The 15,137-nt window shown below is 43.2% G+C and overlaps 1 pseudogene; it reads left to right on the plus strand.

Annotated features, from left to right (window-relative positions):
• Positions 1-13,975: 13,975 nt before the first annotated feature.
• On the plus strand, positions 13,976-14,627 carry LOC111527986 (annotated as a pseudogene).
• Positions 14,628-15,137: the final 510 nt, after the last annotated feature.

Consider the following 15,137-nt stretch of genomic DNA (forward strand, 5'->3'; position numbering starts at 1 on the left):
TTGAGCTATAAAGAGCAATTGCAATGAATGATTTGGAAACTCTGGAACCTGGTCAGACATCTATGGGATAATGCTTGAAGAAAGGAGAAGCTGGGCCTGGTGCGGTGGCTCATGCCTGTAATCCCAGCACTTTGGGAGGCCAAGGCGGGCCGATCATGAGGTCAGGAGATCAAGACCATCCTGGCTAATATGGTGAAACTTCTTCTCTACTAAAAATTAAAAAAAAATTAAAAAAAAAATTAGCTGGGTGTGGTGGCAGGTGCCTGTAGTCCCAGCTACTCAGGAGGCTGAGGCAGGAGAATGGTGTGAACCCAGGAGGTGGAGCTTACAGTGAGTGGAGATTGCACCAGTGCACTCTAGCCTGGGTGACAGAGCAAGACTGTCTTAAAAAAAAAAGAGAAAAGAAAAAAGAAAGATGAAAGAAAGAAAGAGCGAAAGAGTGAGCTGCTGGTCCTTTGTGAGTGGTGGACATGAGCCAGCTACCACCTCTATTTCTTAGTCTTGCTGTGCCTCTAAGGGCAGCAACCCACATTCCTGGAGCAGCTGGCTGATGTCAGAGTGAGCATCAGGGACCTTGTCCTCAAAAAATTTGACGTGGTACATTTTGGTCAGTCTGGTGGTGCCCTGAGGGATCAATACGGAGACTTGCCTTGGTTTTGATCCACTTGGCAGCAGTGGCTTCCTCCAGCAGCATCCACTGGAAGATTTAAAGAGACAGACCTTCCCCCTTGTTTGTAGCTAGATATTTGAGGAAATCTTTGGTAGTTCACTAACTAGTCATAGAGATAAAGGAAGAACAACTTCAGTGACAAGAAATACACATTTTGCAAAAGCAGTTTGAAAAAGTCAGAAACTGATGGATCCAGCCTTTAACTAGAGAAAATCCACAGTCCCAGAGGAGGAGAAGCCCTTGATTTTAAGAGTTACCACATTATGATACTCAGAATATCCAGTTTTTAACAAAAAATTATAGAACATACAAAGAAATAGAATAATATGGGCCATTCACAGGAGAAAAAAACTTGGCATAAACTATGTCTGTGATAGCTCAGACATTTGAATTACTAGTCAAAGACATTAAAGCAGCTGTCTTAAATATGCTCAGTGAACTAAAGGAAGTCGCTGACAAATAACTAAATAAAATAGGAAAATTACACATGAGCAAATTAGATTATTAATAGAGATAGAAATTATATATTTTTAAAAAACCAAAAAGAAACTGGAGGTGGAAAGTACATAACTGAAATAAAAAGTTCATTAAAAGAGTTCAGCCGGGCGCGGTGGCTCAAGCCTGTAATCCCAGCACTTTGGGAGGCCGAGACAGGCAGATCACGAGGTCAGGAGATCGAGACCATCCTGGCTAACACGGTGAAACCCCGTCTCTACTAAAAATACAAAAAAAAAAACTAGCCGGGCGAGGTGGCGGGCGCCTGTAGTCCCAGCTACTCGGGAGGCTGAGGCAGGAGAATGGCGTAAACCCAGGAGGCGGAGCTTGCAGGGAGCTGAGATCCGGCCACTGCACTCCAGCCTGGGCAACAGAGCGAGACTCCGCCTCAAAAAAAACAACAACAAAACAAAACAAAAAAAAGAGTTCAACAGATTTGAGCAAGTGGAAGAAAGGATCAGCTAACTTGAAGACAACTGAAATTACCCTGTCTGAGGAACAGAAAAAAAACGCATGAAAGAAAATGAACAGAGCTTGAAGGAACTGTGAGATACCATCAAGGGTACCAACATATGCAACACAGGAGTCTCCAAAGGAGAAGAGAAAAGGAAAGAGTCAGAAAAATACAGTGTTCCCCCATTATCAGCCATTTTGTTTTCTGCACTTTCAGTTACCTTTGGGCAACCACAGTCCAATAATATTAAATGGAAAATTCCAGAAATAAACAATTCACAAGTTTTAAATTGTGTGTAGTTCTCAGTAGCATGATGAAATGTCATTCTGCCCTGCTCTGCCCACTCAGGACATGAATAATCCCTTTGTCCAGCATATCCATGCTGTATACACTATCTGCCCATTAATGTACAGGAAAAAAAACACACTGTATACAGAGTTTGGTACAATCTACAGTTTCAGATATTCACTGGAACGTATCCCCCACAGATAATGGGGGAACAGGAGACCACTGTATTTAAAGAAATAATGGCTGAAAACTTCCCAAATGTAATTAAAGAAATGAATCTACACATCCAAGGAGCTCAACGAATTCCGAGCAGGTTGTACTCCAAAAGATCTATGCCAAGACACATTACAGTTAGATTGTCAAGACATAGACAACGAGAGAATTTTGAAGGCAGGCAGAGAGAAGTGACTAATCACAATCAAGGCGTCCTTAATAAAATTATCAGGTGATTTCTCAATAGAAACTAAGGAGGCTCAAAGGCAGTGGGGTGACATATTTAAATGCCCTGGAAGGGGGAAAATACCTGTCAACCAAGAATTCTGTATGTGACAAATCTATCCTTCCAGAATGAAGCAATAACTAAGACATTCTCAGATAGACAAAAGTTGAGGGAATTCATTACCAGTAGACCTACCCTAAAAGAAATGTTAAAGAAATTATTTAGTCTTAAATGAAGAAACACTAGACAGTAACTCAAAACCATACAAAGAAATAAAGAACATAGGTAAATATACAAGTCAATAATATTGTACTTTTGGCTTGTAACTCTTTTTTTTCTATAAAATTTAAAAGTCAAATGCGTAATACAATAACTATAAACACTGTTAATAGGCGCACACTATATAAAGATGTAATCAGTGACAACAGCAATATAAAGGGTGAGGGATGGAGATGGATAAAAGCAGTGTTTGTGTACTATTGAAACTAAGTTGGAGCTGACTGTAGTGGCTTACACCTGTAATCCCAGCCTTTGGGAAGCTAAAGTGGGAGGATCGCGTGAGACCAGGAGTTCAAGTCCAGCCTGGGCAATATAGTGATACCCCATTTCCACAAAAAACAATTTAAAATTAGCTAAGTGTGGTGATGTGTGCCTGTAGTCCTAGTTACTTGGAAGGCTGAGGTGGAAAGATTGCTTGAGCCCAGGAGTAGGAGGTTGCAGTGAGTTAAGACTGTGCACTCCAGCCTGGGCAACAGAGTGAGTCCTGTCTCAAAAAAAAATTCTAAGTTGGTATTCAAACTAGGGTGTTATAAGTTTAAGACATTAATTATTATCCCCAATGTAACCACTAGGAAGATAATTAGAAAATGTACAAAAAGGAAAGAACAAATGGATCAAAATGGAACATTACAAACATTCAACTAAAGAATTTTTAAATGGGCAGGAATTGAGAAATAAAAAATATATATGATACACAGAATGCAAAAAGCTAAATAGCAGAAGTGAATCATTTCTTATCAGTAATTAAATATTATATATATATACACACCCACACATATATATACACACATATATATAGCTTGAAATTTTTAATTAAAAGTCAGAGATTGGCAGATTGGATTTTTAAAAAGCTGAAGTGCCTTGGACAAAGATGCTGAGTTAAAGGAGGTTGTCTTCCCTACTGAGTAATGGAGAAGCTCCAGGGCCCCAAGATACGGTGGGTCCCAGGGGAAAGGGGGAGGAGCGAGGATGGGGTTGGGATGTGAGGTTAAGCACAAGGGTGGTAGCTAAGTATCCATATATGAAACATGTTGCTGACCCCACACAGCAAGCAACTAGCCTCTGCCAACCCACAGGAGATAGGAAGGGTCTGATGTCAGGACACCAGAGGTATGGCAGGTGGGAGAATGGGGGAGGCACTGGAAAGGAAAGAGTGGGGTTTGTGACCATAATACTGAATAACTAGAGTCTTTCATGGGAGAGAGAGGGAGTATTTACTTCTCAGAACTTATGAAGCTATGGGAAGTAAGATGATAAGAAATTAGTGTAGGGATAGACAAACTGACAAGTGGAATTGACTACACAGCCCAGAAGTAGACTCAAGTATGCGCATAAATGGAGCTGAGGACACAAGTAGCTTTTTATGCCAGTGGGGAGAGGACCTGTTCAATGAATGGAGCTGGAAACAATACAAATTCATAGAGGAAAGAATGAAGTTAGATCTCTACCTCACACCATACACTGAAATCAACCAAAGATAAAGACTTGGCTCTCAAAATCAAAACTTAAAACTTTTAGTAGAAATAATAGATGGCTATCTTTTGGATATTTTGTGGAAAGATTCATTAATCAAGAACAAAAAAGCATTCCTTTTACAATATGAATAAACATGACTATATTGTAATGCATGATCTGGTTTCTAAAATGGTATATTAAATTAAACATGGAGTTAAGTTGCACATGGACAGACTCTATCTGTAATTCACCCAACTGACAAAAGGTGTGTATAAAGAATATATAAAAACTCATATAAATCAATGAGAAAAGCACAGAGAGTCCAATGGAAAAATGGACTAGGGACATGAGCAAGTGCTTCATGGAAGAGAAAACTCATATGGCTCACATGTGTTCAGATTCATTAATAATGAGGAAAACACCAGAGGAAGCCACAATAAGCCACCAGTTCACACTATTCGACTGTCAATTCCAAGTGTGGAGAGGACACGAAGCAATAGGACTTCTTATACCCTGCTGTGAGAGTGTAACATGTGCAACACCTTTAAAAAACAGTGGCCTTATCTCTGAGAGCTGGACATTCTAGCAATTGTACCACTAGGAATAGCCCCGGGAGAAATGGTTGCACCTGTACAACAGGAGATCTGTCAAGATTGAGCTGCACAGCTGGGTAGTGAAAAATTGGAAACCGTCTCCATGCCCAACCATAGCAGAGGGGGTAATTAAGTGCGGTATGGGGTGGAACAGCCACAGAAGCAAACGCGAACAGACTACAGTGACACACGGTATGGACGGACCTTGGCAATTCAGTATTAAGTGAAAAAAGTGATTCCCCAAAGACTCCAGATATTACATACACACAACGTCCTTTCTGTTAAAAAAAAAAAAAGAAAAAGTTACCAATGTATTGCATGTATGTACTCTTCAGGAATATTATACATCTCTCTCTCTCTCTCTCTCTATATATATATATACATACACACACACACACACACACACACATATACATACATGTAAGGAACAAAATTTAAAGGAAAGCAAGAGAATGAAAAACATGAGCGGGGTGCAAGGACTCGGAATGGCGGCCCTGACAGCAGACAAAGACGACATCAGACTCTGCTTTTGTTTTCAGTGCTTCCTCCATTATCATAAATAAACAAAATACAGAGTCAGTGAAGGAAGCAGGTCACTCAGATCAAGGATGAATCGGTGTTCCCACCTAGGATTGGGATTAGTGTGACTCTGGGCACCTGGGATCCAAAACAAGGGGAAAGAGGCAACCACCATTCGCTACGCCAGACCCTGGCAGTGACGTTCACAGCTCCAGGAGTTCACACATGACCTTCTTGGGAAGCGATACGAATATCCCCCGTATCCTTGTGAGGAATACGGACTCAGAGTAGATTAAAAATTTATGAGGTTATAGAACCAGCAGCATCTCCACACTGGCCTAGAACCCAGGTCTGTCTGATGCCAAAGTCCAAATGCAGGTTACGGTGCCAATTAGTTTCCGATCGCTCTGCTAAGAGGAGCTTTGGATTCCTGCAAAGAGTGAGAGAGGTGGGCCTGGGACGCCTCTGGGGGATATCAGAGCAGCAGGATCAGATGCAGGTCCTGGACTGAGCCTGCAGGTAAGAGAAGCAGCTCACAGGCCGGGTCTGGGGGTGCAGGCCAGTCCCCATCAGACTCCCAGTGACTGTGGCCACTTGAGTTAAGGGCCAGGGTGTGACCTTCCATGGTCAGAATGGGGCTCTCCTAAGTGGAGTGAAAGACAAACCTTAGAGCTTTAGGTGGGTCCTTCTGAATCTCTGGGGCCACAGAAGGAAAACTAGGCACTGCAGCCTGATGGGGATGGGAGGGGTCAAGTTGTGCAGCCTCCCTCTCGCTGCGCAGCCTCTTGGGAGGGAGCGCGCAGGCCATCTGTGAGGACCTGCACCCTTAGCCTTATACCCTTTGCTGGGTGTGTGAGTGCTCAGCTCTCAGTGCAGAGAGACAGCCCTATGGTAGCTGCCTCTGCCCTCCTTTCCTCTCCGAGCTCCTCTGCTCTGCCCCAGCTGACCTCTAGGTGTGAGCCCAGACCTGCCCACACATCCTGTGCTGCATCCTCAGTGCTCCCAGCCCTGCCCCACTTGCAGGCTCCCTCACTCAGTTCCCCTTGGACATTTGAATGTGTCTCCAACACACTCTCGTACTCCATCTTTTTTTAAAATTAATTAATTTATTTTGAGATGTAGTCTTGCTCCATTGCCTAGGCTGGAGTGCAGTGGCACAATCTTGGCACACTACAACCTCCACCTCCCGGGTTCAAGAGATTCTCCTGCCTCAGCCTCCCAAGTAACAGGATTACAGGTGGTGCCATCAAAGCAGGCTAATGTTTTGTATTTTTAGGAGAGACAGGGTTTCACCGTGTTAGCCAGGATGGTCTCGATCTCCTGACCTTGTGATCTGCCTGCCTAGGCCTCCTGACATGCACCATCTTTTGACCATCAGTTAGACACACACAAACACACACACACACATTATTTAATCCCACCTGTCTCCTCTATGCACAGTTTTCCCAACATTTTATTAAAATTTCAAACATAAACAAGACTGGAAAAGGCTTTACAGAAAAAAAACAAAAAACAAAAAACAAAAAAACCTGAACCCAGCACCTGGATGCGACCAGGGCTAACGATTGTCCTCCGCCCCATCACATAACTGCCCACCCATCGCCCCAGTCTGCCTCATTTCAGACTGGTTGCAGACATCCACACACCTCGCTGAGATGCACACACGGTACTAAAGCACCTATTTTTGTGTTCTGTCTGCTTCTGTCACACACACACATATGTGTTTCGTAGTTGAAAATAGTTTCTGTCCCGACTTTTTCTTCTATTCCACACCTGCCTTTCATGGTGTTGAAGCAGCACCCGTCAGGACCCTTCCTGCAGACGGAGTGCCTGTGTCCCCCAGATTCACATGCTAAAGTCCTAACCCGAGGGTTGTGTGTCATAAAGCAGAGCCTTTGGTGTCAGCTCACGAACGAGGGACCCCGATGACAGGATTCGTGAGTGTCTTTAGAACAGGCATCCGAGTCGGACCTCACTCTCGACTCCCTGCGTGAGGACAACCAGAGGGGGCCATCGGAGGACCAGGAAGGGGCTCTCACCAGACACCGGATCTGCTGGTGCCGTGACCTGGGACTTCCCAGGCTCTGGAATGGTGAGAAATACATGTTTGTTGCCTAAGCCCCTGGTGCGTGGTACTTCTGTGGAACAGGCGGAACAGACTAGAACACCAATGAATGCTTACAATTAGTCGAACAAGCAACTCAGAGTATTGTTGCAACCTCCACTGTGGAGGAAGACTGCTTGGTGCTCACTGGAGGGAAGAGGCCAGCAGCTCTGGGGATACCCCAGATGGCGAGGTCCTTTCTAGATGCCAAACAGCGGCGGGACTCAGGCTCAAGCCCTGGCAGGGAGACAGGAGCTCCTCATGATCCCCTCTGCTAAGAAGCACAGGAGGAAGGAAAGACCACCTGTCAGCAAAGCACAGTCTCGCTTTGGGGAGGAGCTCACAACAGGCCATGAAGGCTCCCAAGTTCCGGCAAGCACCATTACCATGGTTTCTGCTTGCCAGCAGATCCCAGGAACAGGTAGCTCCTGGGAGGTTGTGTGAGTGCTCGGAATGTACTACACAACAGACACCACCTGGGCATGAGTCTCACATGGAAAGCACCCTGGATGCTTGCTAGTGGGATAATACAAAGGAACGGCTCCAGCCTCCAGTGGAAAATTAATACAAGCCACTGAATGAGGCGCTGGGGATTAGGGTCTTCACAAGGGCAATCCTGCTCCCTGTTCCCACTTTCATTCCAGCTGGTCAGCCTGAATCCACCCATTCCCTTCAACGTCTCACAGCAAACATGCAGACCAGAATATCCCCCATAAGTTTGTCTAATATCCACCACTAGAGACACTATAAATTCCTACACATTTCCCACTAAAATAGACTTGTGATTAGCAACATCACACCCCACAGGCACTTAATGAATGGATTTTCCCCCTGTGGCAAAGCGTGACATGATTTAAACAAAGTCCCTGACCGCTGGAAACTGATGTTTGTAACGTGCCCAGTGCCCAGCAGGCAGAGCCTGAAGTAAAAGGCTGTGAGGGAGTCTATAAGGTGGACCAGCTGGATCCAAACTGTTAGGTGACCCTGGAAGCATTTTCTGTGAGAAGAAAAAGGGTTAATGGCAAGTGATCGCCTGTTGCATCTAGAGGCTTTGTAAACTTATGTGGTGTTGGTGTAACACTTTTCACATTAAGCGAGGTTAGCTCATTCTCCTATGGAGAAGACTTGATTGAAATGAAGATGGCTTCCAACAAAGAGTATGATTTAAAGATGGAGTGGTTTATGCCCATCAGTATCTTACATTTTAACGGAAGAATGTAGAGTTTAAAAAGCAGGTCCTAAAGAGGTGTATAACATGATTATAATTTCATTTAGAAAATGGGTCTCATACACAGAAAAAATGTTAAAAGGGAAGCTGCAAGAGGTGCCAATCAAAATGCCTGCAGTAGCCATTGGTGCGTGGGAGGACTGTGAGTGACTTAGGTTTTTATACCAAGAATTTTTGTAACTTCCCTGTTTTCCATTTTGATTTTTTTTTGTTTTTTTTTGTTTGTTTGTTTTCCATTTTGAATGTGTACTGATAAAACATATATATTTTTTCAAAGTGAAAGTTTACAATCCTGGTCACAATCAATTTTCTATCATTCTTGCCAGAAACGCATAAAAGAGAAAATGTCTTAGTTTTTACCTAGTATTAGAACCAGAGTCAGGCTATACTTCGAAGTAAAATTCAGCATAACCTGGATTCACTAAATCAAAGAAAACCAATTTAGAAGAAACATTAGTGGGTTGTGTGAAAGAGCATTTTCACACTAAGTGATATTTAATCCTTGGTTGCTGAAACTAGGCACAACTCTTAAGCAATTTTCAGGTTTGAGAAACTGATGACTGGGGCACATCTCCTGGGCGGCCTTTCTCTGACCCAGGAAGCTGCCTGCCTCTTGAGCTGCAGAACCCAGCTGGCCTTCCCTGGCCTGGAACTCTGGCACTGCCCCCAGCGCGTTTCCACGAAGGGCAGAGCTTCTGGGGCACTCAGGAAGAGCAAGGCAGGAACTTCTGTCCTCTGCTCACCTGGGGGAGACTGACTTACTGGGGCTCCCTGTGGAATTGGGATGTGGGGAAAACACCATGGGCCACTCTCAAAATAAAGTGTATGTTTAACGCAACTTTGTTCCAAATTCCAGGTTGCCTGGAACTGAAACAAAATGTATTTTCCATATAAATTTTAAATAAACTTACATGAAAAAATTAAAGTTTAAAAATTGTCAGAACTTTTAGAAATGAAAAAACCTGAGAATGTACCTGTCAGACATTAAAGTGTAGCTCAGGAAGGTCCAGTAATTAAAACAGCATGGTTTAGGACATAGATCAACAAGAAAGAAATAAACGTGTAGAAACGGCTCTGAGTCTAGTGCTTATGGCAAGCACTAGGAAAAGGGGGCCTTTGAATTAGATGGGAAAGGTGTATTGTTTCATAAACAAGGTGGTAACCATTAGTTAAGTCTCTGAGATAAAGTAACCTTAGCTCTCTCCCTGTATGCAAAAGTAAGTTCAGGATGGCTTGAAAATCAAAACATAAGGAAAACCAAAAGAGAAAAATTATGAAAATATCAGCAAAGAGTTCTAGATGATATTTGTAAAACTCTGGAGTAAGAAACACTTTTTAAAGGAAGACAGGAACATTTGACAACTTTGACTTCAGAAAAATGTATGACCTTCACATTGCAAAAGACATGATAAACACAAAATTTTAAGAGACAGACTGAAAGAAATACATTGGAAACACATCGATCACAGAAGTATTATCCCTAACATGCAAAGACCACTTAATACTGACAATACAAACAACTCCATTTAAAAGTGTGCAAACATTTGAAAAGCTAATTCATACAAGAGGAACTGTGAAACAGTAAAAAGAGAATGACAGTATGTTCAGAGTCATTAGTAACAATTAGAAAGAAAACAATATTGTCAGTGTCTGACAACACTGGCACAAAGGTGCTTCTTGCAATTTTGTTTGCAAAACCTAAACTTGGTCATAAACCTAATATCCTATAGCGAACATCGGTTGACTAAGCCATGGTATATGCACATCATGAAAGAGGGTGAAGTTCCTGACAAGAAGAAAACATGTCTCTATGAAACGTCATGCACGTAATCCATGCCATATTGTTGAAGGAATCAAAAGAGGAAGCTGCAGAATGATTCATATGGTGTACGGTAACCTCTCAACGTGAGTGAATACGTATAGAGAAAAAACATGTATTTATCCTCTATTATTAAAATGGCATTTTGAGGTGGTATTCAGAAAGGGAGGTGCAGAATATTTTTAATTTATGTACTATCGTATTTAAACTGATACAATGAGCATGTCATAAGGTTATAAGTTCTAAGTATAAGTTAGGTATTAAATTCTCCCCTATCTAAATGTTGCTCCATGGCCAGACACAGTGGCTCATGTCTGTAGTCCCAGCACTTTAGGGGGCTGAGGCGGGCAAATCGCTTGAGCTCAGGAGTTTGAGACCAGCCTGGGCAACATGGTGAAACCCCATCTCTACGAAAGTTGGCTCAGCGTGGTGGCATGAGCCTGTGGTCCCAGCTACTTGAGAGGCTGAGGTGGGTGGATTGCGAGAACCCAAGTGGCAAAGGTAGTAGTGAGCTGAGATTGTGCCACTGCACTGCAGCCTGGGTGACAGAGTAAGACCCTGTCTCAAAAAAATAATAAAAAATAATTTAAAAAATGTTGCTCCATGATCCAGGGCAGCTGGGTTGGGAGGATGAGGCCAGCTGGGTGCACTGATCTGTGAGGGGTAGACCCAGGAGGCATCAGGTGACCTCAGTAGTCTGGGGTCCCAGGTGCCTCTAGAGGAACCCCGAGCAGCTCTGAGCCATGAGGTGTGGGTGCTCCTTCTTCCAAGCATGAGGAGCCTCCCTCACACACCCTCCCTGAATAATGTCGGTCCTGCCTCTGGGCGTATGTCCACTGGGCCCTCCACGGTTGGGCCATCTGGCCCCACTCAGCAGCATGACCTACTGGAATGGTGGCAGAGACCCCAGAGGACCTGGGCCAGGACAGCTGCAGCTGCTGGGTGCCCAGAGTAGAGGACAGGGCTGTTCTGTGCAGGCTGGAGTGGGCGTTTCCCCTGTGGGGTCAGCTGGGACTCCCTGCAGTGACAGGAGGAGTATGGCAGGCAGGGTGGGGACCGGGATGTGATGTGAGGGCAGGAAGAAGGCTGTGCCAGTGTGAGAGAGTGTGTGTGTGCATTTGACTGTGTGCGAGTGTGTGTGTGTGTATGCACACGTGCATGCCTGTGTCTGTGCACCTGGAGTGCTTTGAGACAATGATTCTTATCTTTCCATTTCATTTTAGACTGTATTAAATGACTCTGGATGAAACTTATTGTAGAGGGTAGGAGTGCAATATCTAAACCCTGAAACCCTGGGAAATCATGTATAAAGTTGCTTTTTAAAATATAAACTTATACATTTTACGGAAAGGAAAATGAAATTGCAAACAGAGTAAATAACTTACTCAGCATCGTGTCTGAGTAGATTTCCTATTACTCTATGTTCTGTGAGAAGTGTATCCTGTAATTGAGATTCTCTGGGAAGAATACGCATTTGTTATGGCTGCACAATTTTATTTCATCAAGGAACAGGGTACCCTTTAGAACGTATGCTTAAAACTGGATCATGGTCCTCTTTATAAAACGGTCCTCTTTCAGCTTTTGTAGTTTGGAGGGTGAAAAAGTGGCGTGCAGTTGGGCTGGAATTGTGCAGTGTTGGGGCAGAGCTGTCATTAGTGGATATATTTAGAGTTGAAACGACAAGACCTAATTCTCAATGAATCACTATTAGAAACATTAAAAGACATTCAGGCTCACAACATTACATGTGTTTAAAGAAAGAAAATAACTACACTTGGCCTTATTTTTGTGCATACGTTCAAATGTTATTTATGAAGAATTCTATAATTTTTTTCAAGTAAGGTAAGTGCAATACACTACATGAATGGCTATAAATGTTAAGTGAAACATTTCTACTTTCCATTATGTCATCAGTTTCTTTGAAGACATTAAATAGAGGACGTATTTTCCTAAGTAATTCGAGTTAAGGCAAGGGTACAACCATGTTACAGACAGATAAAATATTCCCATTAAATTTACAAACTTACCCAAGTGAAGATGGACTCGGGGCATCATCTGCTTCCTGTGGAAAAGTGAAGCACAATTCATAGGACGAACAAAGACCTTGTTGACATTCAACTTATTCTCAAACAAAATTCAACTTCATTACTAGTCAGTTCTGAGTAACGGTGCATTAAGGATGCCTGGACATGGAACAGGATCTCAGTAGTGGGACATCACCCTTCCTCCCAATTCTTGTATTATGGGCTGAACTGTATCTTCCTCCAAATTCATAGGTTGACATCCTGACACCCAGTATCTGAGAATGTGACTATATGTGGAGACAGGGTCTTGAAAGAGGTAACTGATGTTAGATGAGGCTATCAGGGTAAACCCTAATCCAGAGTGACTGGTGTCCTTATAAGAAGCAGAGATTATGACAGAGACACAAACAGAGGGAAGACTGTGGGAGGACGCAGAGAACAGGTGGCCGTCTACAAGGCAAGGAGAGAGGCCTTGGGAGAAACCAACCCTGCAGACACTGTGCTCTGGGACTTCCAGCTTCCAGATATGTGAGAAAATACATTTCTTGTTCCAACACCCCATGTGTGGTTCCTGCTTGTGGAATCTCTAGCAAAGAAAAACAACCTGCTACATGTGCACACACGTTGTTTTCGGTGCTCTTGGGTAAGAACCTGGGAGTGGGAGTGCTGGGTCATATGATAAGTATATGCTCAGCATCTGAAGCTTTGCCAGAGTGCCTACCGATGTGGCATCATCTTTCATCCCCATGAGCAATGGATGAGACTTCCAATTCTCCCACCTCTTCACCAACACTTGGTATTACTCATCTTCTTTTTAATTTTTTTTTAGAGACAGAGTCTTGCTTTCATTGCTCTTGGGTAAGAATTGGGGAGTGAGAGCACTGGGTCATATCATAAGTACCTACTCAGCATCAGAAGGTTTGCCAAACTGCTTGGTGATGTGGCACATGGCATCATCTTTCATCCTCATTAGCAATGGATGAGACTTCCAGTTCTCCCACTTCTTCACCAACACCTGGTGTTGTTCATCTTTTTAAAAACTATTTTTTTTAGACATAGGTTGCCCAGCCTGGTCTCAAACTCCTGGCCTCAAACAATCCTTCTGCCTCCTTGGACTCCCAAAGTACTGGGATTTCAGGTGTGAGCCACTGTGCCTGGTTTACATTGCAAATCATTTTTTATTGTAGCCTTTCTAACATGGGTGCCATGCTATCTTATTGTGGTTTTTGCTTGTGGATCCCTGATGGCAAATGATGTTGAGCACCATGTGCTTTGTCATTCGTATTACAGCCTTGGGGAAGTTTTGTGTTCAAATCTTTTGCTCAATTAAAAACAGAGTTTTCTTGTTACTAGTTTTGAAAATTCTTTAAATATTCTGGATACAAGTATATGACTTGTAAATATTTTATTTTAGTCTGTGGCTTATATTTTCATTCTCTTAATGGTGTCAATTGAAGGGAAATTTTTAGATGCTTAAAGTCAAATTCATTCATTTTTCCGGAAATAATGTTTTTGGTATCTATCAAAGAAAACATTGCCTAACAGAAGACCCCAAAGATATCCTATGGAGGGAGACGCGGAGGCGGACGAGATGGCGGCAGCAGCTGCATGGGCGGGAGGCGCCGCAGTGGTGGAGGCAGTGGTGGGGCTGGCGGGGGTTCCAGCTGCGGGACAGGCAGAGGCCGTAGCTGCATGTTGGGTAAGTGGAAGACAGATGATATGCCTGTGAAAATTGACAAGTGGGATGGATCAGCTGTGAAAAACTGGATGATTCTGCCAAAAAGGCACTTCTGGAAAAATACAAATATGTGGAGAATTTTTGTCTAATCGATGGTCACCTCACTATCTATACAATCTCCTGTTGCTTTGCCATAGTGGCTGTAACTTGGGATTATACGCATCCCTTTCCAGAGTCCAAGCCCATTTTGGCTTTGTGCGTCATATCCTCTTCTGTGATGATGGGAATTCTGACCATTTAGACCTCATCTGAGGAGATCATCTTTCTCATGGCCCACAGAAAAGAGCCTACAGGCGTGGATTCTGGTGATATTTGGGAGCTGCCCTCCAGTCTTAAAAGGTTTGATGGCAAATACACCCTGAAGCTGACCTTCATCAGTAGGAGAATAAAACAGCAGCGGGAAGCTAAGTTCACCAAGTCTATTGCTGAGTTTTGACCCCAGTGGGACACTGGTCATGGATGCATGAGCCTGCAATGTCCAGGCTCCATGACAGTCTCACCATAGGAAGAAACATTAAATAGCCAATTTTAAGGTAGTCCTCTTTCTGCTGGATCTTGCTGAATTACTGAACTGCGTGGTGGGGGAGATAAAAAGAATTTAAAATGGGTAAAGTAAGAACTGTTAAAAAGTCCATGTTTTGTCCTGAAATTTTAGTCTATTCTGGATAAACAGGATTTTCTGACACAGATATGAGAAGTTGTAGCTCTGATGTCTAGCCGTAGTCACCTCGGTATTCTGTTTGCATTATTTTAATTTGCTTTTCTGCAAAAGCATTTTTGCTAAAAATTGTACAGACTTTTCCCTTTGTACCTACCAATACTTTATATACTACAGCTTTGTGCCATGCAGCATTTTAAGATACAATTTTTAAAAATTATTAATGTGGGCCAGGCGCGGTGGCTCAAGCCTGTAATCCCAGCACTTTGGGAGGCCGAGACGGGTGGATCACGAGGTCAGGAGATCGAGACCATCCTGGCTAATACTGTGAAACCCCGTCTCTACTAAAAAATACAAAAAAAAAAAAAAAAAAA

Source organism: Piliocolobus tephrosceles, unplaced genomic scaffold (assembly GCF_002776525.5).
Source record: "Piliocolobus tephrosceles isolate RC106 unplaced genomic scaffold, ASM277652v3 unscaffolded_33277, whole genome shotgun sequence".
NCBI lineage: Eukaryota > Metazoa > Chordata > Mammalia > Primates > Cercopithecidae > Piliocolobus > Piliocolobus tephrosceles.